The sequence below is a fragment of the Ostrinia furnacalis genome, unplaced genomic scaffold, assembly GCF_004193835.3.
Source record: "Ostrinia furnacalis isolate ACB-3 unplaced genomic scaffold, ASM419383v2 OfSCF6932, whole genome shotgun sequence".
In the NCBI taxonomy this organism is placed as follows: Eukaryota; Metazoa; Arthropoda; class Insecta; order Lepidoptera; family Crambidae; genus Ostrinia; species Ostrinia furnacalis.
The window spans coordinates 1,013,772-1,037,633 of record NW_021137171.1 but is presented as its reverse complement, the minus strand read 5'-3'; the positions used below and the strand labels follow the sequence as shown (position 1 = coordinate 1,037,633).

Genomic DNA, 23,862 nt, shown 5'->3' with positions numbered 1-23,862 from the left:
TTGAAAGGAATGCCCACCGGTTTTGAAGTAGGTAGTTTTTAGTGTTCATAGTAACAATAGATCTTGTGATCTCAAAGTTTAATCTGAAAAAGATACGCTTAAAAGGCAATTTAAATGAATTTTCTTCAACTACTGAATTTAATATCCACCGTTGTTTCGACAGAAATCGCGTACGAATTCATGACGTCAACGCATGGCAAAAGGGATGTCCTTGTGGTAGACAACTACACTTTTAACCAGGTAGCAGCCAGTCGACGGTACTTCACTTGTACGAGACGAAGCTCCAAATGCACTGCCAAGGTCCGCTTCGATGGCCATCAAAGGATCATCTTCTACGAGAACAGACACAACCATCCCCCACGACCACTCTTAAAAGTTAATGGAAGATACGTTAGACTATAGGCATCCATCGTAAAGGTAGCAGGGAAGCGCTGGACGCCGGCCGCTACCAATCGATCAACATGGAAAGCATTGGGGGAGGCCTATGTTCAGCAGTGGACGTCCTATGGCTGAAATGATGATGATGATAGGCATCCAGGCAATGTCACGCGGTTCCTGGGTGGTCTTCATTGACGAGACACTTGAGGCGGTAACCGTGCGGATTCGGTTTAGTGGAAATATACGAGAACTGCCCAGTAAATGCGCGATTATCGCTTTATCTGAACCAGGCCCAATAATGACATCAGTATTACTGTAATTTCTTGCTTCGGTAATGACATTCTAAATCTCCCCACATAAAAAAATAGCCATATCGCACTATAACCGTCATTCCTCAATCCAACCACCACAGTTTTGTAGATCAATAGTGTCTGTGTCCGCTTTTAAGTAACAAGTAATCTGACTTCTTCAGGTCGACCCATATTCTGAAACCCGATTAGACTAAATATAAGTAATAATTTATCTAATATAATAATGTATTTTTCTACGAGCTATGTGAAAAAAAAACATAGCTCGTAGAGACGATGGCTGTTGGGGTTGGGGCAGTTGTGGAAAATCTTGGAGGAGGCCTTTGTCCAGCAGTGGACGTCATTTGGCTGAAACAAGCGAACGAACGAACGAATAATGTATTAACCATAACCTCTATACTTACACTAAACTTTATTATGCTATTAATTACAACAGATATTGTGTGCGAATAGATACTCGTATATAGGTGATTTTATTTGGATCTCAATTTATCAATTATAAGCCGGTTATTTTATTTAACCTATTTATAACATAGGTATTATTTAGATTAAGACTTATGTAACGAAATATAAAAATATACTAGTCATTTAACTATTATTATTTGTATTTTAGGTGTGTTTTCTTTGTTTTATTATACAGGTTATCATTGCTTCTGCTGGGCTACTCTTTAACGCCTTTTATGCTTCAACCACACCAACGTGTGCAGATCGCCTTAGGCCCAGTTTTTTGATTAGTAGTTAAAGTAACTAATTGTTAAATTTTGCTACTAATGGTTAAATATTAACAAAATGTAAACTAATAGTTAAAAAATGTACTAAAATTGAAGCTAAACATTGTTCGAAAAACATTATTATTTCTTATATTTAACCACTTGTCATTTGTCAAATATATAGAAAAATTATCCATACAAAGTTTCTTTAAACATCGCTATATACAATCTGCTATACTCCTTTTCATGACTATTTTTGAGTGTTTTATTTCACATTATTTTCTAAAAATCTAAATCAACTTTGTATGGAAATTTTTTGTATAATTATTCCAATTTCTTCCATAAACTTTGATTTTTTGACGAATTTCAATATTTAATTACTACATGTGATATATCATTGGAAAGAAGAAAAACTAGATATATTTTTAAGATCATTGGCAATCCATTATTCATTTTTTTTAAATCGAATTCTAAGTTGCACTTTTGTTAAACTTTGACGGCTCGTAACTAGCTATCTAATCATTATCTGGACTTAAAATTTATTTTATTTAACTAAAAACATATTTTATATTAATACGAAATAAAAAAAATCGGTTGAAAACGCGAGAAAAAAAAATTGAAGCAGTTTTTAGGTAAAATTTCGGAAAAAAATTACAAAAACAAAAATATCATTTAAAAAAAAAGTAGCTCACTTAGGGTCAAATGGGCGAACTTGTATTCTTAAAATGACCTTACCTATACACCCACGAAGTTTGTCTAACCGTCCGCCAAACACCATGTAGATCTTGTGATCTCGAAGTTCAATCTGAAAAAAAAGAAGATAAGCTTGTTTTCAAAGGCTATGAAAATGAGTTTTCTTCAACTGCTAATATATACCTTGGTTTTTACAGAAATCGCGTACGAATTCATACCGTCAACGCATAGCAAAAGGGATGTCCTTGTGGTAGACAAGTATACATTCTACCAGGTAGCAGCCAGTCGGCGGTACTTCACTTGTACGAGACGAAGCTCTGCAAAATGCACTGCCAAGGTCCGCTTCGATGGGATCATCTTCTACGAGAACAGACACAACCATCCCCCACGACCACTCTTAAAAATTAATGGAAGATACGTTAGACTATAGGCAATATACAGAGGAATTTTGTAATGCCACCTGGAGGGAAAGTACTCTTAATACTGTAGATAGATTTTTTTTCTCAAAGAAAACATTCTTTTATTTTTGAAAAAAAATGGAACTGCATTCAAAGATTTCCAAAAAGTTTGTTACATCCGGGAATTGAACCAACTAAAATCTGTTGAAAATTACACCCTGTATTTTTATTGCATCGATCGTTATAGGGTAAAGTATAAGCATGAAATCTCTCTAACAAACTTGATAAATCAAATGAAAGGAAACCATGAAATCTTCAATTATTTTAATTATTTAGCGAAAATTTGCATAGAGAACAATAGTGTCTAGACAAACCTCAAGAGGATTTAAGACACTATTTAAATCAAAGATGTAATGGCTAAATAATGTAATAATAAATAAATAAAATTATTTACTGAAAATTTTATGGTATGGTGGTGAATTTAAAAAAAAATCTGAAATCTTTAATGCAGTTCTCTTTCTTTTCAAAAATAAAGGAATGTTTTCTTTGATTAGAATTTTCTATCTACAGTATTAAGAACTTTCCCTCCAGGTGGCAAGCATTACAAAATTCCATCCTGTATATAGATTCCGCCGCTCTACCTGTCTGTCACTGCCACTCATACTGATAACTCATTTTGCTAAAAAATGGAAACATCGCAAACTACGGACAGTGATGGGAGTAGCCCCGCTGAAATGCACGATAATAAGGTACATAATCAGTATTATCTGTGGTATTATTATCCATAATAAGTTATATACAGGGTGTTTGGCGGAAGGTTAGACATACTTCGTGGGTGTATAGATTTTTAGATAATTTCAGTTGATTCCATCAACTGCTAACCAAGTGCATGCACCTATTTCTTTTTGTAAATAAATTTCCTTTCACCTAAACCTGGATATTACCAACTCATAAAAACATGTAGTTAATTTAGTTTTATTTAGAAAGAAAAAAGAAATGGTTTAAATAAAGTATTTTTGTGTTATGCCCGTATTCACCATAAATCTCTAATTTTTAAGGAGTCACTTAAATGGTAACACCTAACAGGCATTTTGTTTTCATAGGGGTCACTTAAAATTTAGGGATTGATGGTGAAAACGGGCATTAGTCTCTCACTCGGTAAGTCACACTATCGTTTCTAAATATAAGTAGACGTAATACCACAGAAAACTTCCTTCTAGATTGAAAGAGCCGGGTTATCATTTCAGCACTCCACTACGAGTTCATTCCCTCCACTCATGGCAAGCACTCCATCCTCAAGATTGAGAACCATACCTTCAACCAAGTGACGTCAGATGGGAGATACTGGAGCTGTTCTAAAAGGACTTCCACCAGGTGCAAAGCCAGAGTCCGTTTTGACAGCACATGTCAGAAAATTGTGCTGTATGATCGAGTGCATACCCATGAGCCGAGGAAAGTCCCGAAGACCAACGAAAATTATTTTGCTTTTAATTATTGTTAGCTAGTTGAATGCTGAATAAAGGGTCTGACTTACAAGTGGTACCACGACGCGACATTGTTTTAAATATTATTTGTTAGTTTTTAGAGTTTATTTTTTGTGTGGGGGTTTTTAATTTTTTTAATTTATACATGAATTAACGAACCCTCCCCGTCACGAATCACACAAAAATAAGTTTAGTTATTCTAGGAAGTTACATTGGTGACGGGTAGCTTGATTAAACGGTCAATTACACAGTCCACTTTGATCACCTGGGTGAATAAACCGATTAAATTAGTTTATTATACCACCACAAGACAATGTTCAATTTCTCAATCTAAAAGTCACTTTTCAGGACTATCCTACGAATTCATCCCTTCAGTTCAGGGAAAGCATCCTATCCTGGTGCTGGACAGCCACACCTTCAACCAGGTAACCTCAGACGGGCGAAACTGGTATTGTTCCGGGAAAACCTCGACCAAATGCAAGGCGAAAGTCCGTTTTGCCGGGAATAAACTAGTGTCTTACGAAAACTACCACAACCATCCGCCTCGTAAGCTCATTAAGGTTAACGGGAAATATTATAAAGTGTAAATAAAGATGGCGGGTGAGAAAGAAAATGGTTGTGTCTAGGCCAGCTATTCAAAAGAGATTATTAGTTATAGAGAATTTGGAGTAAGGTAGATAAAACAAACAACTTACAAGATTTCTTGCGCTAAGAAATGTCGTGTCAAACCGCGTCGCCAGAGTAGGTTAAACTTCCTAATTATATCTATATAAGTAAGTAAGTACGTGTATATTTAAGCTTATACATCCACAGAACCTTTGCGGATAGGAGTATAATTTCCAATCGATTCAATGAATTGATAAACAAAATATGTACCTGTTTTTTTAAATAAACATTTTTAGAGTAAACATGGATATTATTTCGTTTGAAATAATTCAGTTTTATGTTACAAGAAAAAGACATAATAAAGAACATTTTGTAGAATTTTTAACCTATAGCATTTTGTGCTATAGCTTCACACCTGGTTGATCACACAGCATACTATCGTTTCCAAATCCAGACGTAGTAGGTATACTTATCCGCAGAAAACTTTCTGCTATCCAGATTGAAAATCCAGGTTTTATAACCAGTGCAGAAATTATTTTCAGAAATCCATTACAAGTTCATTCCATCCACCCACGGCAAGCACTCCATTCTCAAGATTGAGAACCATACCTTCAACCAGTTGATGTCGTCAGATAGGAGGTACTGGACCTGCTCTAAAAGGAGTTCCACCAGGTGCAAAGCCAAGCTCCGGTTTGAAGACAACACATGTAAGAAAATTGTGCGGTACGACCGAGTGCATACCCATGAGCTGAGGAACAAGAAGACCAAAAGTTGTTTTGGGTTTGTTAATGTTAGTTAGCACAAATAGTACCAGTAAGTATGGCTTATTCCACTATTCCCCGTTTTCAATCCCCGTCAATGTAATCAACGTAATGGGGATTAATGAACTTTTTAGTTCATTATTCCCCATTACGTACCTACTAGTATTTATTATGAGGATACTTACTTACCCCCTTTTCGATACTAAACGTTACTTTATAACACTGTTCAACGAGCGTGTAATTTTTATTAGTAAGGGACGTTATATTTAAAAACTTCAAGCAATCAAACTGTGTATGTAAATGACTAAAATATTAACGATCTCAATAATCAACTTATATAAAATATGAAGCTTGGTGTTCTGTAGTCTTATGTCTTCAGATAAAAAATATTAAATTGATGAACGCGAGTAATGAAAATTCGCAATAAATATCTCATACAATGATTTCTTTCTTATTTTCTTGTCGATAAAAGCTAAAAGCTTATTCGCGATGACCTCATAAAGGTAGCTGGGGCGCTGGATGCAGGCCGCTACCAACCGGCCATTATGGAAATTATTGGGAGAGGCGGTGGACGTCCTCTGGATGAAATGATGATGCAAAGCTTATACAAGTCAGAAAAGGCATGAGAAAGGTCCTATTTTCAGGTATTGGCTACTCGTTCGTCCCTACACTGCACGGTAAAAACTATTTGCTCTGCATCGGCGGACACACCTTCAACCAAGTCAAGAGGAGCACCCGGTACTGGTGCTGTTCCCGAAGGATCTCTCGAGGGTGCCCCGCCAAAGTCACGTTTGACAAGTTCCAGAATGTCATCAATTATGAGTTGGCTCACAATCATGAGCCGAAAGTACCTTATTTGTCACATTGTTAATGTATGTTAGGTTTTGTAGTAATGAAATTGCAGTTTATTGCAGTATTATAAACTTATTATATCGAGTATTGTTTTATTATGTTACTAATTTGACATTTTGAATTTGATGATGATTTTGAAATGTCTTAATATCGTTTCGTTTTTATTAGTAACATCAATAAATTATGTTAATTCGTTTTACATTAAAATAAGTTTTTCTTTGCTAAACGGTTCTTTTGAAATAATATTTTGTAATTTTGCAAGTAAGTTCCATTGATCTCATATTTATCTTTATAAATAATTTTTTGTACATTTTACTGTGCCTTTTATTAGTCCTGCACTTCCCAGTTACACCACATAGCTCGAAGAGCTGATGGCCGCTGGGGCAGGATAGTTCTTGAGTGGCGACCACGAGCTGGAAGACGTAGCGTGGGCAGGCCTCCCACTAGGTGGACCGACGATCTGGTGAAGGTCGCGGGAGGTACCTGGATGCAAGCGGCGCAGGACCGGTCTTTGTGGAGATCCTTGGGGGAGGCCTTTGTCCAGCAGTGGACGTCTTTCGGCTGAAACGAACGAACGAATGAACTTCCCAGTTGCATCAAACTAGATAAATCATATATTGTATTGTTCGCAGAAACCACAGAAACGGTGGAATACTACATAGAGGCAGAAGACGATGCGGACGATAGCGAAGTGCCGGTGTTCGTAGAGTCTGCTTCAGGACGACTGCTGGTAGAATACAAAGGGCATAGATACGGCAAAAGATACAAGTCCAAGCGAGGTACTCGGTGGGTCTGCTCCGTCAGCCGGCAGTGCAACGCGTTCCTGCTCCTCAACCATCAGGATGAGATCATCTTGGGCAACACGGTGCATGAACACGAGGCCCCGACGCGGATTGACACGATGGACGAGGATCAAAACGGTAAGACCGTGCATTTATTGAGATATTCAATGTGACAGATTAGTTGGCCAAAAATGTAACATCTTTTTTCACCCTAAATTCATAACTTTTTCACTTCTTAAGACCTAGTGGTTGACGGCCCGAATAGCTAAACACCTTAGTACTGTTTTACCCAGGTTTTATTGTTAAATTTTGAAACGATTTCATCCATCTTTCGTAGTTTTTGTACTCCTGTAAATCCTCCATTGTCTTCTGGTAATAAATAGGGGGGTCTTGAAGCTCTAGGAGGGTGTTTTTTTCCAGCGGCTATATATGACCTGCTATAAAAGTCCTTTACCAAATTATTTTACTCCACAGACACGGCAGTGGTGATCACCTCGCGCAAAGGCAAAGAGATGTTGCTCTTCAGGCAATACACTTACCGAAAGCAGTACGAGAAGTTCAACAGATCCCGCTGGGTGTGCTCCAACCTCAAGAACTGTCGAGCCAGCGTGTTCACAGACAATAACAACTACATCACATCCGTGTATGAGCAACACTGCCATCCCCCTCCTAAGTACTATCGCAATCCTTCTAATGTTATTGGAGCGTTGAGGGAACCGCTGATCGTTGAAGAGATAGAACAATAGATCCGAGATTTTGGCACAAATGCGCCTTCATTTGTTCGCTCCAACCTCTGGAACTTTTTAAGAGATGAACACTGGTCTATCCGTTCAGATCCGAGATTACAGTGTATAATGCGCTGTCATTTGTTTGCACAACCTCAAGAACTGCGGCGTCCAGTGCACACTACCAACCCCCGCCTAAGTAGGAAGGTTCTACCGCAATCCTCGTTGAAAAGTTTAGGGGTTTCAGAGCACAAATGACGGTGACGGAGTATAGATAGATAACAGTCATGTATGTTGCGAGATAGGTACATAAAATGTCAGTTTGTAGCAACGTTGATGTGCCGTCGTCTGTTAAATAAATTGTGGTAACTGGTATCCCAACTAATATTATAAATGCGAAAGTAACTCTGTCTGTCTGTCTGTNTTGTGGTATGTATTTATAAGCGATAGTATCTTAAAATTATGTAAGAAGACTAGGACTAGCAGTAAAGGTTTAAAAAATTATTTTCACACTTTTGATTTTTTAACCACCTTTGGAGTAAAACACAATATTGGGGACCACTATAACCCTTCAGACAATCACTCTACACGTTGTATTAATAAAAGAAATAAATACATTTTGCATTGTATTGCTAAGCAATTTCATTTGTTGAACGGCGAGTACTTTAAGAACGTAGTTTTATACGAGTAATAATTTGTAAAGATAAGACAGCTTATAATCCATGCTAACACACTTTGGCAAATGTTGTACCTAAGAATACATACAGGGTGACTGGAACTGAATAGCATTATAGCAAATTCACATTGACCTAACTTAACTTTGATTAGGAAAAGGTAAGGTCCAATAATAATTACCAAATGACCTCCTCTTAGTAGAATTTTCTACAGTGGGTTTAGTTCCACTACCTATTATTTATTTAAAAATTAAAACAGGCATCAAAATAATTTCGTAATTTCGCGTTGCATTACAGGGTGTTAGGTAAATGGGTATACGAGCCGACACTAGCCCATGTTAACATGGTCATATAAATGGTATGGTGAAATCAGAAAATTGATATCTTCATTTTAATTATTTTAATTTTCATACAAATCGGATTTTATAAAATTTATTTTGTATGAAAATTAAAAAAAATAAAATGATGATATCTAATTTCTGACTTCACCATACCATTTATATGACCATGTTAACATGGGCTAGTGCCGGCTCATATACCCATTTACCTAACACCCTGTATAAGATTTGTGTTGAATTTTGTTCACAATAATATTCGAAATTGTAATTGAAAGAAAGCATAGGACTTTGTAGTTTCCTAAAATACATTTGTTGGTGGCAAATGTAAAAGTATGTAATTTATGAGATTGGCAAATAATTAATACCTATATCATGATAGTTTGACTTTTTTAATTAGCAAGTACTTACCTACATCTATTGGCGTGGAGTATGTAATTATAAATATGTAATTATACCTAACTCTAATTAAATTAATTTTAATAAAATACTGATGTTTAAAAAACAAATTAGGAAAAAATTATATCTATGTATGTACCTACGTAAACTTAAAACGCCAGAGGTCGCGGGTTCCATTCCCGCTCAATACTATGTTAGTGTGCTTTGTCATAATAATATGACGTGTTTTATTGCTTTGGGTGTTAGATAAGTGTATATTATGTATAATGTTTATTGTATTTATTCAAGTCAAGAATATTAGATTGTAATGCCACGTAATGCTTTTGATTTTTTGGTTTAAGTGACATTAAAAATGTTGTACTACCTACTTTACTTTTGAAGTACAGGTGTGCATATTTCCTCAATATTTTAAGTGTATAATAAAAAATTAAGGGGATTTTTTTTACCTTATCTGATGATTTTATTCTCACGATTTCAAGAAAATGTGTATATGATGCATGTCTTCGCTATAGTGCCTGTGTGAATTATTTTGACAAACATTCATGATTAACTTATTTTTTCATGAATATCAAAAACCAAGATTTTTAAATAAAAGTTGTAAACAAAATTACGCTTTTTATTAAGTAGTCCTATAAATTATTCTTTTTTAATCCTTGCTTCAAAACACAAGTATTTTTTCTTCCCCCAAGGATCTCCACACACCGATCAAACGTAAGGGTCAGTTTCACTGATAGATATAAGGAAGGTACTTATATTAAAGTTTAGAGATTTACATGCCACTCATTTTAGATTTTTTTGAAATAAAAATTAGTTTTTTTTTTACAAATAAAAATTTAAAAATCGGGTCAGTTACTTAACCAATGGAAAACATCAAAGGTGTAAAGCGTGCGCTAGGTGTGGTGTACGATCTTCCGCTAGGTAGGTATTATTGCTCATAATGTTTAGTGTTTCAAAACACAAAATTACTTCTCCTAAGTAGGTAATCACAAAAAGTTTCAATTTAAAGATGAAAAGCAAAAGACTGATGCCCGTATTCACAAACAAATGCACAAAATTCTTGCATAAGTGAAGCAGCAAATCGAACGCACATCGTTGAATAGAGCTCTGTGGTTGGTTCATGTGTCACCCTGTGCGTCCACGCGCACTGTGAGACCTCATAGTAGATAATGTTTGTGAATACGGGCGTGAGTTACTACGTGATAGTAAAGAAACCTATTTTACTATCGCATTTGTAATAAGTTAAATTTAACCCTTCCAGACGCAGTAGTGGTAGAAGTGTTGTCAAAAAAAGGCCGGCCACTGCTACTGTACCAGAATTACACGTATGCTAAGTACAGCAACCCCACCAAGTTCGGCTGGCGCTGGTATTGCTCGAGGAAGAAAGGTTGTCGCGCCCACATAGTCACTACTACCGATCACGAGGTCCTGGCGATAGCAGGTGACCACAACCACGAACGCTTGGCCGAAGACTCCGTAGATAAGATTAATAGATTGCTTTAACAAATGCGTGCCAATCGGAATTAGTAGAGTAGATAAGGCTGGGTTGCACCATCTTACTTTAACTTTGACAAACGGAAAAAAATCTGTCGAACTCCATACAAAAAACACCGGTTATCGTTAAAGTTACGGTCAAAGTTGGTGGTGCAACTCAGCCTAAGATTTTTTTTATTATTAAATAAACCTTTTTTAAAGTTAGGTAATAATATCCAGAAGGATACAAAATTCTACACAGGCGGAAGCGGGAGTTCCGCAACCTTATTTATTAGTAAACTTAGATTAATCTAAGTTAGCAAATAAATTAGCAACCGGTTAATAAATTGAACAATAACAATGCTACTTAGTTGCAATAAAAATATTTTCCCGGATAGAAAACCCTAAGTGAAACCATGGCATATGATTGGTACTTATTTTATTCAAAATATCAAACTTTGATACAACATCCATTGTATAAACTAATTAGTAATTAATTAAGGGTATAGTCTCATTATAAAGAAGCTGCAAATTATCCAACATACCAGTGTCTTCAGTATTGATAATTATTTTTTTACAATAAATAATACTTACAACTATATGAGAAAAATATGTTTAGTGTTTACATCTTATTTTATTACAATAGCAACATTGTTCCTCAGTCCCTCCATTTTCCTTTTTAGGTACATTTATTTAGATTTTTAAATTCTAAAATATTGAACTGGCAGTAAAATAGACAAAATAGTAGACATATTTGGGTATGACATGAACAATTTATCACCCTTATCTTCAAAGAAAGAAAACAGTATTAAAATTATTTTCAAAATAAAGCTTAAAATGATGATGAAGAAAACATAAAAAAAGTATTATTTCACACCAAATACAAATTTAAAAATAAAACCTTAAATCAATAAATTGAGACAATTATTAAATTATCTAAGATGGCAATGAGTATTTTATCAGTCTTAAAGTAATTCTTAAAGTAAGTCTTAAATTAATGGTAATTAATTTTTAGCTATAATAATAGCTAAAAATTAATTACCATTAATTTTGCATCAATGCAACTCAGTCCTTAATATCAGTCTTAATTGTTTTTGTAAAAATATTATGGTACTCAAATCATGAGGTAGCGAGATAAATTATTCTTAATTGTTTTGTAAAAATATTAAGGTACATCATGAGGAAGCGAAATAAATTATCAGTCTTAAATTAAAACTATACAACCTTAAAAGACCCATCATTACGACGGTAAAATCCTGGAGCAGGGTGATTGTGAATTTTACGAACTCTCTTGATAATTTGTCCTTCTCGATGGACTTCGGTGGTAACATCTACATGACAGCCAGTCTTGGTGCGTGAAGTGCAGTACCATTGTTTCTTTCCGTATGCCAATTTATTCTTCAACCGAAATGCAAAGCCATTATGGACTAATAGTAAGCTGCCCTTCCGGGTTGGTATGAAGTTTGCCACTGAAACAAATAGGTATATATTTTTCAGTAAACATATAAACAAAGAAAAACAACAATAAATCTAACTTAGATAAACTAACTTATCTATGAATGAACACAAGGGAAAATAAAACGAAGAATCCATCAGTATGTTTATTCTTAGATGCCTAGCATGAAAAAGAGACGATTGAAGTGTGATTAATGAAATCTACATCTAGGTACGTTAATCTCAAAATTTTCATTAATGTTTATAATCATAGTCAGCCTTAAACTTAATAAACAGGATTGGCGCACAATCTTCAAAACTATAGGCTAATGTGGTAAACAAATCGAATTTACGTGTTCCACGTGTTTACTATTTGGTTTATAACTTCACAGCACTCATCACATCACTAAAAACGACTCCTCTAACGTTTTTGTTTAGTAATATTATTGTTTGATTGATCAATTAATTAATGAAACATCTATTGTGTGTTACACTAATCCGGTCAAACAAATGAAGTAAACAACAGAAAAAAGAATGAACGAAAAGAATGATGTACGATGACGCTGACTGACGGACGCCGCCTCGGTTCGTCGTCCACAGATTACACAGACCTATCCAAAAAGACGCGCGCCCGCGCTGCCATCTCCGTTCCATTACGCACAATCACAATGGAAGCTAGTTTATACAAATTAAATTATTGCAAATAAAAAATTGCGTTTATTTTAATGTTCCTTTTTAGTTTGAATTTTGAAAATAATTTATGATGAAGGAACATAATTTAGTAAGATAAAATTAATAACACAATTTTATTCATTTAGTTGAAAAGAAACGTAGTAACTAAAAGAAAGATTGAGATTTAATGAAAACAATACACCAAAATAAATTAGACCCTTGCCTTGAAATGAAAACACTTTAGTAGGAAAAATAGTCGGCGCTAATTGGACAACGCGGCCGCGCTAATCCTAAACATCCAATTTAAAAAAATATATAAGTCAGTGTCAAAGTGACTTGTCAAGTTGTCATTCAGTTGTTTTACTACTTGTCGCATGTTTGTACGAAGAGAAAAAATGGAAGATTGTTCGATGGACATGTAATTAATTTAATGTTGAAGTGTATTTGACTTTAGTGGATGCAGTGTACGTTGTGCGTGTTAGAAGTGACGTGTAAATAAACATTCATTCCGTGATCCTTGGATAAAGTGCTGTTTTCATTGCTTGAAATACACGTCAAAAAGTGAACTAAGTTTCTGGATCAAAATTGCAAAACTTTTAAAGCTCATAAGTTACATAATGATAGCGTAGTTACAGGTCCTTACTCGTAGAACTGGCCCAGAAAACTTAGAATAGTAGTTTTAACTTTGTTTATAAATATTTCATGAACTTTAGACAACAAAGCTACAATCACTAGTTTGGATCAACTTAACAATGTTTTACTATTCATTTATTCATTAGTTTAGGTATTTACTTATTTATGTTAACCAAAAATAAATGTTTTATGAGAAGTTTCTAAAATTATTTATACAATTACTAAACTACTAACTTATCAATTATGATTGCACTAACCTCTTAGATTTTTTTAGCAAAATCTCAACAGTTATAACTTCAGAACACACATTTATCATATTAAATAATTGTAACATTCTGTTGTTTTATTTCCCTTCACTGCCAACTTATTAGATGCTAAGTGAATATTATATTTTCGTTATCTTACATAAAATTATTATTTTCAGGTATATTCATAAACACAAGAGGCAATTCCAAGTTATTTATTTACCAGAATCACACATTTAGATTTATGTACAAAAAGGCATATGGCAGTCAGCTGTGGTACTGCTGGTATTTCTTCAGCCGGTGCTGTCCAGCGAAGCTCCGAATCAACAATGCAGGAAAAGTTACCGAGAGCATAGGACGCCACAATCACGATCCACCAACCTGCTGGATGACACCGGACGGTAAATCGTACAGTCTTCCACCGTTACCCGATAAGAATTCACAGTAGTTTATAAAATTTTGTAACTAATTAAAGTATTTTCAATGCCTTTTGTGTTTCACTGCCTTTTTTATTTGTTGTGAATAAACTGCCTACTTTTATTTATATTGAGATTGTATTGACAACCCATATTTTTTCTTTTAAGTTTTAGTATTCATGTTAGATGATAGCTTGAGTTATAATGCAACTTAAAATATTTCAATGTGCACTTTACTTGTATTCCACACTTAAATGTTCTCAAACTGTATTACAATTAAATGTAATTTAACAGCAATAATGTAAACGATGATGAAAACAAAAACATCTGACTATTCACTAATATTTTATGCATATATCTTTTACATAAAAATATGTCTGGTGTTTTGGTATTTAAGGTGATTATGCTAAAATATTAGTGAATAGATAATTTTAAGGTATTTAAGTAGAGATTCTTATTTTTTAGATTTATTTAATTTGTATTGTAGCCGATGTCCAAGTGACTCATTTGGAATAAAGCTTTAATTCCTTGTAACCCCTCAGGTACAACCAAATATTTATACTGCATTTGTGAGTTTCAACTTGAAAAGTAAGAGACTATTTTCCTTTGTACATATTTTAATCGAAAATTGAATAATGTTACTACTACATGTTGTAGGTTAATTTAAAGTATATTTTATAGTTTATAACAGTTATATTGTAGTTAAAATTATATAAATTTTAATATTGTAGTTATTGATATAGCTAGTATATTATTTTCCAAATTGTTGGAATAAAAACAATCAGTACAGCATGTGACTATTTTTTAAAAGAACAAGCCTATTTTATGAAATCCTATTAATTAACAATGTAGAAAGAATACTTTAGGTAGGTAGCTCAAATAATGTAGAAGTAAAAATAAGATTCTCATCCTTTTTTAAACTCACCAACAAAAATTATTTCTAACTCAGATTTATTCATGCAATATTTCTGTCTATAAGAATTGCATGCATGACGTAGGCAGATAAGAACGCTAATCACCGGCTCTAACTAAGAAATACAATATCTACCTACTTATTCAGTATGGGAACTTGTATTGGTCATTTTTGTATGGTAGGTAGGTACGGAACAGCCGATTGAATTTTTCGCAATTTTGCTATCGTTTCCGTAAAAAGATACCTGTTTTATCGATATCGATATTAGGTTGCGCAGTAGTAAGATATCACTATTTCATTGTCATCCTGCACGTTTTGACCTTTGGATTGTCGTCATCTAGCAATGAAATTGACGACTGTGGCTCAGTGGTTCGCTTACTGGACTCTACACCTACCTGTTGCACATTCGAGTCCCGCTGGGCCAAGGTGGCTTCGGCAAATTTTGTGTTTGAGAAGTAGAATCAATATTTAATGTTTCATCTATTACTTAGTAATAATATTTTACTTTATTTATATTCTGTTCATAATTACAAATAACTAAAAATCGAACTGCCTAAGACGGGAATCGAACCCACGAATATATAAGTTAGTTTGAGTAGAGACTAATCGCTAGGAAATTTTAATAACTATCCTGTTCGTAGTCTACCAAGTCCAGCTTAGAGACATTCTCTCAATGCTTACTAAAAAACATAACCCTTTTTCTGGCGCAGTCGGGTAAAAATAAGAATGCAAGTTGCAAGACGTGACGTCACGAGTGCTTTGGTAGTCTACACGCGTAATTTTATTATTTCTCGCAATTAGTGCAAACACGTCATCGATAGGCTTGACTTGAACAAACAGAAGCGTGGGTAATAAATAATAATTAATAGGGAATTTCTTATTAATCGTCCTACGAACAATGATCACTTAAATAACGTATTACGCGTCGTTAAAGTGCAAAGTGCAACTGATTTGTAATGCGGTAAAAACAAAGCGTTTTTTGTCAGGGTCACGGTCGTCATTTGTTTACCATATAATTGGTCTGTGGTAGGTAAAAAGTTAAAGTTATTTGTTTTTATCTTTTCTATCATATACCTAACGTGATAAAGACAAAATGTATGAATAGGTATCAGTTTTTTCATCGAAGTTTTGGACTTTGGACTTGCCTCTACCACTCCGCGCTTGTGATGTTTAAATATTTAAAGTATGTTATGTAGGTACCTAATCTCATTTGTAATTGCGTAATGTACTGTTGATGACAAATGTTATTTAATATTTTTGATTAAGTAGGTAGGTATTTCCCTTTAATTAAGTAACAATATTCATTTTAAATAACTTGAAAAAAACCAATTGCCGTAGGAATCGAACCCACGACCTTTCGCTTGCCGGGCGGGCGACTGCTCTCAGATCTCACCATCTGAACTACTTAGACATTTTTATTCGAGTTGTTTAAAATTTGGTTTAACGCTAGAAGCAATTACATAATGTCACGTAGACGACGGAATGTCCAGCTATGTTCGACAGCGTTGTTGTTTGTCTTCACTTCAGTTCCAAGTGACTCATTGCCGGACTACACCTGCGGTCATAGTATCCAGTCTGAATTACTAATTTGTTTTTGTAGTTTATTTACAAATTACTAATTGTTTTTGATAAAAAACTACCTTACAACATGGTCTGCAATGCGACTCCCTCGCATTCGTCCACCGCACACCAGAAGAGCATCGATATGACGTCACGGCTGCCAGATGTGCAGTTAATTCGACCGGGTTGTACATAGTTCCACGACTACGAACATATTTTCACGGATTCGGATTGGACCTAGTGCGAAGCCGCCCTTGCTCATGCCTATTCTTCATTCTTATTGAAAGTTAGTAGGTGACTCATTTATAGGCTTGTTCGATTAAATTATACTTTTTTATTGCATTAACAATATTATTATTGACAATTTTATTTTAAAAATGACATCGTTATTTCAAATATCCATAGGCTTAGTAACGTTTAAAGAGCGTTTTTAGTGATTAAATTTTCAATGTTTTTACTGTGCAATTAAAGGTATGTTTTATCAAATTATGAAATAAAAAACATTTTATACAATCTATTGAATCTTTTATTTCGCAATTCCCAATATTAGGTTACTAAATTAGATTTCATGATAACTAGGTGTAGTTCTAGACTGCACGTAGGAAATTAGTCAAGAGCTATTGTGATACGAAACCATTATGACTTACCTAGCTACCTACTTATTTTTTAACTGTATCTTTATTCATCGATAAAATCAGATAAATGTCAGGCGAATCGAATCATATCAGCTCTTGTTCTCTCGCACGCGGTTCTTTCCTGTCGATCCCTTGCGATCGATAAATGTAAGATCTTCATCTGCAATATGAATCAATAAAGAAATAGTATAAAATTCAGGACATTTTAATGAAAAATCCATGAAAATGGTATGTTTTCTTATCGGTCACACTCAAACTTAGTTCCAAGAATAGCATTCATATTATACATACAAATTTTTACATGTGTATAGATTTGCACGCTTAACTGTATTAGGTAATCCTCGTACATAATTTTGGTTAGAGCAATGAAGCGTCAAGCGATATTATGCCCTATCCAAACTCCATAAGTCTGAAAAAGCTTGGTGATCGACTTAACGGTCTGTTTTTAATTATTGCCGAAATTTAGCACACACATATACAAGGCCATGACCTGGATTAGACTTGGTATTTTTTTTCGAGAAGTTTTACTTGCGTATGCATGCTAAATAAAAACTTACTGGAAATAACCGAAAACCACAAAGGCGTGGAAACTGCCTAAAACATCCAATTATCCATCCGAGCCGGGTAATACCTAGTGTGTTAAAGAGCCTTTTCACACTAGCGATTTGTTTTGCTATTCTACAACGAGGCGATCGCCAATCGCCACGACTGTGCATAATTGCACAAAACTGCCCATATTTGGTGCCTACACGCGGCTGATTCAAGATGAATTTGCTTGACTACACTACCTCACTGCTTGCATTGCAAAATTTGCAAAGCAGGCGAGTCGTTGATCTCCCCAGTGTGCTTACCATGAGTTTACGTTAGGTGCGCTCGCTAGCGAGTACCTACGTCAAAGAAATCTATGAAGATTTTATTTCTTGAAAGTACCCGCTAGGGGCGCTGCACAATATGTCATACATTTAATGACATTTTTTTACGCAGTCGCTAGCGAGCACACCTAACGTAAACTCATGGTAAGCACACAACTCACTCAATTCCCACTAAGTAATTCGGCTTTTGTTTTTCTACATAGAATGCAAGAATTGCTGAGATGAAAACGAGTGAAAATGGGATTAATAGGTAACCACATACCGTTACTCTATCAAGGATATAACAAACCATGTTAATTCAATGATAATGTCAATTTTAACAGCATTGTTGTATTCCGTCAGTTAGANAAATAGGTTAAGGTGCGGCGGGGGTGGCCTTTGGGCCTTTGGGCCACCCCTAAGCCGCCTATTTAGTTTTATACACACATAAATGACCTCATATTAATCACATTTACCAAATCATGCGGTAATTATTCATAATAACCGGCGATTATTCATAATTTTCACATTTATCACTTTGACCGTAACATATATACTTTGATAATAGGTAACTTACCGTTACTCTATCAAGGATCTAACAAACAATGTTAATTCAATGATAATGTCAATTTTAACAGCATTGTTGTATTCCGTCAGTTAAAGGTAAGATAGCCAGTTCCTCCGTGGTTGAGGATTCTGGGTGAAGCTCGCTTCCACCTTCGGCCTGATCATCACTTACCATCAGGTGAGATACACAGGCCAAGAGCTTCCTCGTTGTGAATAAAAAAAAACAAGAATCTGTCTCTAAAAAGGCTCGTGGTTAGCAACAATACCCATTGAACTCTATAATGATGTTCGACATCTATTCTAAATGATTCAATGACATATTAACAGTTAGCACCTACGGCTCGAACAATTTGGCCCATCTATTTTCGGCAGTCTAGGAAACCCGCTTACTCATATTGCGCACAGTAGAGTAATATGAAGTAGGTTGTCAATGATAGGTAAATTTATTGAGAGAATTTGCCAAAAAATGGAAATGTACATGGTGCATAACTCTTTGAAACCGAACCAATTGGAATTTTGACAGCAGGAAATACCTTTTGCCTTAACGAAATAAAACAATAAGAAACAGAGCTTTATTGGCGACGAGACAAAACTCATCAAATCAAAAAAAAAGGAGGTAAAAAAACTATCTGTAGGTACTTCCACTGTGGCAGTTAGTAATGACATGTCAACAACACGTGTAGATAAGTCATCGTGGTCTGTGACTGTGACGTCATGTGACCACGAGAAGTCACTATCACTTGCCAATTTTTTTTTCAAAACACAAAACATCATCGTTTTTGCGTCCTACCTAATTCGTTTAATAAAATTGTGCGTTTCCAACCTTCGCCGGTCTCATAAAAGTAGCAGGAAGGCGCTGCTGGATGCAGACGCTACCAACCGGCCTTTGTGGAAATAATTGGGGGAGGCCTATGTTCAGCAGTGGACGTACTATGGCTGAAATGATGATGATGAACCTTCGCACTTCCATATTTTCAACTTATGTGCGGTGTGAATGAAGAACACTTATTTATTTATCTACCGAAATATCAACTATATTCATCTACATACGCTGCGCCTACCTATATTATCTAAATGTCTTGCTTTCGCGAGAGATGGAGACAAAAAGATAGACACTGGAAACATATATTTTTTCTTACTTTAGTCACGGTAATACTATACCGTGCTTTAGTCCTATCGATGTTGCCCTGAATTTTGATATTTGTTATTATACCTACCCTACACGGCACACACCAGCTTATGGATTTAAAATGAATGTGAGACCCATTACGTATTCTGCATCTAGAACAACCTTGAGTAACGGATTGCGGACAACACGTGGCGCTGAGGTTGCGCAAAAACGTTAATAGGACATACCATCCTCCGGTGAGTGCCCTCTGACCGCTGTCAGCGAAACCCTGACCTGTCAGCGAAAGGTTAGGGGCTCGGTTACCGAATATACCAGTTCTTCTAACAGACGGAAATCGGTTTTTATATTTATTTATTAGACTATCAACATGAGATACAGTATTAAACACAAAAAAGCCAAAGGGCTCTAGCTACTGCTCCCACACTCAAACGATAACCAAAGCACGCATATTATTATAATGTAAGCAACCCGTTGATTTTACAAATATCCAGTAGGTACGTAAGTTCTCTCTAACTAAGTATGAGATACAGTGGCCCTGGCCATCTCTATTGATCGACAGACTTCAAAAAAGGACGTTCTCAATTCGATTGTAGAACCTTTTTCTACGTTACTAGCTTTCCGCCCGCGGCTTCGCGCGCGTGGTCTACATTTCTTTGCTATAAACCTCACGGAGCCCGAGACCTTTCCAACGAATGCAAAACCGTGGAAATCGGTTCGTGCGTTCTGGAGTTATAGCGTCAGGGAGGAAAACCCGACTTATTTTTATATAGTAGATTACTGAGCTGCGCAAAACGATCACGAAATTAACGCCCGTATTCACAAACGAGGCTTGCTTAAATGAAGCAGCAAATTGAACGCACAGCGTTGAATAAAGCTCTGTGATTGGTTCGTGTGTCACCCTGTGCGTCCATATGCACTGTGAGATCTCATAGTAATGTTTGTGAATACGGGCGTAAATCTGTCACGGATGTTGTCTACATGCACTGCCTTCTCGGTCGTAGATACTTCATTGCTTATTCCGTTCCAAAGTCCATTATTTGAAGTATCTATTTACTAATGCTAATTAGACTCGAAGAGTGGAATATTATGATTTTTTGCTATGTAGATGACCTAATCTTCTGCTTAGATATTTTTGTGATGAAATTGAAAAATCAGGGCAGTGTACTGGTACCAGTGTTATAAAAGTTATAAGTCATCAAACTGGTCATAAATTGCGAAGTTATCGTCTGAACAACGGACTGATTGTGTCCGTACCTGTCAGTCGTGCAAGGCCAGACATGTTGAACGCAGAGATAATCGGACAGTGATAACTGTACATATGACTCAGAGGGCGTCACATCTTTGATTACCGAATCGAAAATGTTGAAGTTTGTTGTATAATTTTGTGGTTAAACGTACAGTGAAAAGATCCATTAAAAAAAAATAAAACCGACTCCAAAAAACCTACACTAAAACCACAGAATACATAATAGTAGCAACAGAAATTGCACTCCCTTGACCAGGATCAGATGCGGACATTTTAACGGTAATAATAATAATGCAAAATTTCCAACGAACCTGGTGCATTCGAAATCGCACCTTACTACTACGCTCACAAGAGCGCAATTTTTTTGTGATTAGAATTGATCTACCTCGCAGCTCAAGCGTCAGGGTTGTTTAAGCAAAGTAAAATAAATCAAAACTTAATTTTAAGAAGCAATTATTGTATTTACGATTAGTAAACGTTAATCTAGTGGTGTTTGTATTTCGTACCATCTCCAAAGTACCTATTAATAAACTTCAGTGTTGCGATAATTCGAAATTGGACAAACAGTTTTAAAAGGTGTAGTGTCGGAAAATAGACACGGTGAAGTAAAGTTAATGTTTTATTTGCTAAAATAATGTTTTTGCAATAGCTTTTTGCCATAAGTAATTTCAAATTTATTTTAAAAAAATGAAAGAAAGAAAGAAAAGAAAGAAAGAAAGAAAAAAAAAATGCTGTTATTTTTAATTATTTCAATTACTACAGTTAATTATTATTTCTAAATATACGATTTTCCATTATAAAGACGAATAACAGTGCTGTTGGAACAATAAACCTTGATTGCGACGATGATCGACTGAGCGAGTATAAGTACGCGTGTGTACACAGGCGCGTGGCGGCCATGACTGATTTGCAACTTGAAGTTGTCGCGCGCTGTAGGTAATTATCTCGGCCGGCATAGGCGAGTGCCGGAGGCCTGCTAAAACGTAGAAAAATAATTACTAATTACCTACTTATTTATTAGGACGAATTATTAATATTTATGTAGGTATACCATGATTGATACTTCTGGAGTCGGTGCCAAGATTATGAAACATGTAAAGTTTGCCTGCACCGACTCCAAAAGTATCAATCATGGTATACCTACATAAATATTAATAATTCGTCCTAATAAATAAGTAGGTAATTAGTAATTATTTTTCTACGTTTTAGTGTAGGTTTTTTGGAGTCGGTTTTATTTTTTTTTATAAAATTTTACTTATTTCTTGCTTTTTAGTTAACTAATTATTACCTTGATGTTACCACTGAAGGTAGGCAGTACACTGAGACCAAAAAAAATTGGTTCATAATCGGCGGAGATATTGCGTATAAAAAAGTTCATCCCCAATTTTCCACCCTTGGGGGTGGTTTTTTTTATTATTAAATTTAAATGGGACCACCCTTGAGGTATTACCTATACGCCGAAAAAAGATTTGTTCAAATCGGTTCATAATTGGCGGAGTTATCGCGTAACAAACATAGAAAAAAAAAAAAAAAAAACATACGGGTCGAATTGAGAACCTCCTCCTTTTTTGAAGTCGGTTGAAAACTATAAACAATATTTCTCCATTAAATACCATAAACAATATTTCCATTAGAAACATTGAGAATCATCAGTCAGATATTGCCTTTAGGTTTAAACTATAAATTTCCACCAGACGTCGGTGAAATAATCTCTTACATAATAACCGGTATTTATATTATTCAAATCTAAAAACATTGTAATTTTGGGAATTCACAAAATTTACTGTTCATTCAAAATATTTTAACTGCAGATAAGTACGTATGTTCAAAGGTCAACAAAACATTGTACCCAATTTCCTGAAAGATGCAAATAAAAACAATGAGGTACGTAGTACGTAGGTAGGTATAAAGAGCCTAATCTCTATAAATAACGAGTAGGTATGTTATTATCATCATCATCATCATTTCAGCCATAGAACGTCTAATATAGGCCTCCCCCAATGATTTCCACAATGGCCGGTTGTTGGCGGCCAAATTATGGTATTAAACTAAAACTAATTTTGTAGGTTTACCAATCGCTTTAATTTATCACTGAATATGAATAACTATGCCCGATTACTTTCATTCTCCTACTACTCCGTAGAACATTTATTGAAACTCACGCGAGGCACCTGGATGCGGACAGCCCAGCACCCCGATTACGGTAACTTTTAACGTCTACAATCCAGACGCGTTTCTGATTCTGCAATACGATTGGTCAAAACAGCTGACGTACGATGTTGAACGACCAATCGTATCGCAGAATCGAGAAGCGTGTCTGGATTGTTGACGTTATAAGTTACCGTAATCGGGGCTCTGGACTGGTCGTTGCGGAAATACATGGTGCAAACTTTTGTCCAGCAGTGGACGTCTTTTGCGGTACGTTAATCTCACCACCGACATGAATTTTTAGTTGATTATGGTCTTTTTGTAGATTTCAGACTCGGAGTACCAACATTCGGAAAGACAAGGAAAGGGAATCTGAAGCTCGTGTTAAATGACTACAGCTACATCGTGCACACCAGTGCAGGTCTTAAGAGAAGGTGGCAATGCTCTCTGCAGCGTTCTCATGGATGCAACGCTAGGCTGTTCACTTACGAGGACAAGATTGTGAAGGTTGTGGGACACCACATACATAAAGCCTAGGCGCAGACCAGCGACTTAGTTGGCCGATAGTTGGGTCCAATGAGGGCTATCGTTTTTATACTTAACAGTTGGCACCCCTGGCGATTGACAGGACCTTACTCTACAGTGGCGCCATCTTGATGAGTGCAAATGCGATAATCCTCCTACCACTTTCGCGCTCACCAGTTGGTGCCACTGTCTTCGCTACTAGCAAGTGACAGGACCTTACTCTACAGTGGCGCTAACTGGTGAGCGCTAAAACGATAGCCCTCGGCCGATACCAAATCGGTTTGATGTGCGCACTTTCATCCATCTACTGATC

General features: G+C 35.7%; 3 long non-coding RNA genes across 3 annotated transcripts; 2 read left to right on the top strand and 1 right to left on the bottom strand.

Moving 5' to 3' along the window:
• The first annotated feature begins 3,103 nt into the window (after positions 1-3,103).
• Positions 3,104-4,603, top strand: LOC114362949 (uncharacterized). Its single transcript, XR_003656738.1, has 2 exons — positions 3,104-3,236; positions 3,735-4,603. It is a non-coding gene; the product is annotated as an uncharacterized LOC114362949 (long non-coding RNA).
• A 6,680-nt stretch (positions 4,604-11,283) lies between these two features.
• On the bottom strand, positions 11,284-12,722 carry LOC114362924 (uncharacterized). Its single transcript, XR_003656732.1, has 2 exons — positions 12,125-12,722; positions 11,284-12,044 (listed from the first exon to the last, which is right to left on the bottom strand). It is a non-coding gene; the product is annotated as an uncharacterized LOC114362924 (long non-coding RNA).
• A 213-nt stretch (positions 12,723-12,935) lies between these two features.
• On the top strand, positions 12,936-14,588 carry LOC114362922 (uncharacterized). The gene is made up of 2 exons (XR_003656731.1): positions 12,936-13,465; positions 13,739-14,588. It is a non-coding gene; the product is annotated as an uncharacterized LOC114362922 (long non-coding RNA).
• The last annotated feature ends 9,274 nt before the right edge of the window (positions 14,589-23,862 follow it).